The sequence below is a fragment of the Gavialis gangeticus genome, unplaced genomic scaffold (genome assembly GCF_001723915.1).
Source record: "Gavialis gangeticus isolate Ggan-Ray unplaced genomic scaffold, GavGan_comp1, whole genome shotgun sequence".
In the NCBI taxonomy this organism is placed as follows: domain Eukaryota; kingdom Metazoa; phylum Chordata; order Crocodylia; family Gavialidae; genus Gavialis; species Gavialis gangeticus.
Window position 1 is genome coordinate 186,334,411 of NW_017729022.1, and position 634 is coordinate 186,335,044.

Here is a 634-nt window from a genome sequence, read left to right on the forward strand (position 1 = left end):
GTCTGATGCTCCCAAGACAGACATCTCCAATACTTTGTCCCTAGCTTCTCCCAACTGCTGCACTATTCTTTTACAGAATAGATTTTTAGATTGATATATATGTATAAAAATGGAAGCATATATGTACACCTTAAGTAACTACTTAAGTTGCAGGTGACATTGCTACAGATATTCGTAACTTTGAGACTAGATTACTGTAGTCCTTTGTATATCAGGCTGCCCTGAAGACCACACGAGCCTGGCAAGGGAGGGCAAGAACGTGGCAAGGCAGGGCAAGAGGCACATGCAGGAACAAAAAAATGGATATCCAGTGACCTAAAAAAAGCAGGGCAGGGCATGGTCAAGGACTTCACCTGAGGCAACTGGAGGCTGGGTCCTCCATGGAGACGCTCTGGCTACCAAAGCGTCTCTATGGTTGGCCCCTAGCCATGGTGCTGAAACATGCAGCTGACAAGGCCTCTTGTTTCAGCACCAGGGCTCTGGTTCCAGTGAGTAAGGGGCTGGGGGGAGCTGGAGGAGGGGGGAAGGGACTGTGGGCGGGACCTCCGCTGGCCCTGCCCCCTCTGCCTGCCCCTCCCTAGGCCCCCAACCCCTTCCACAGTCGGCCCCTCCTCCCTCCCCCTGCCACGGCGGG

At 53.3% G+C, this 634-nt stretch overlaps 1 long non-coding RNA gene across 1 annotated transcript in view; it reads left to right on the forward strand.

The window, feature by feature from the left end:
- The first annotated feature begins 468 nt into the window (after positions 1-468).
- Positions 469-634, forward strand: part of LOC109297097 — an 8,904-nt gene continuing 8,738 nt past the window's right edge. Inside the window, exon 1 of the long non-coding RNA XR_002097207.1 lies at positions 469-482. This is a non-coding gene — a long non-coding RNA (uncharacterized LOC109297097). The remainder of the gene's footprint in view (positions 483-634) is intronic.